Genomic DNA, 335 nt, shown 5'->3' on the forward strand with positions numbered 1-335 from the left:
TTACTTGTGTAAGTAAAGTAATGCAGAAAATACTCATATATCCCAGAAGCTGGAAAAATGTTTTTGCATGTTTGCTGGATAAATGACTTAATGGGCATCAAATTAATTTTGTATTTCATCATGGCTTTTTTTCAGGCTGCAGTCTACAAATGGACTGAACAGAATTCAGTCACAGCCACAGTCTCCACTGATTGTCCCTTAGCACCCAGCTGTGAGCCAGGTTCTAAAAGGGTGTCCAAGGCAAAAAAAAGAGAGCCGGCAGACACCCACAGCCTTCTTTTTCAGGGTCACTGGCAGTGCTGTCTGGGTGGAGTAGTGTGTGTCTGTGTGTGTGT

General features: G+C 43.0%; 1 protein-coding gene across 1 annotated transcript in view; it reads right to left on the minus strand.

Moving 5' to 3' along the window:
- Positions 1-335, minus strand: part of tmem184a (transmembrane protein 184a) — a 17,322-nt gene that overhangs the window by 1,761 nt on the left and 15,226 nt on the right. The gene's annotated exons all lie outside the window — the stretch shown is intronic.

Source organism: Morone saxatilis, unplaced genomic scaffold (assembly GCF_004916995.1).
Source record: "Morone saxatilis isolate NCDOM2014 unplaced genomic scaffold, NCSU_SB_2.0 Contig14, whole genome shotgun sequence".
NCBI classification, from domain to species: domain Eukaryota; kingdom Metazoa; phylum Chordata; class Actinopteri; family Moronidae; genus Morone; species Morone saxatilis.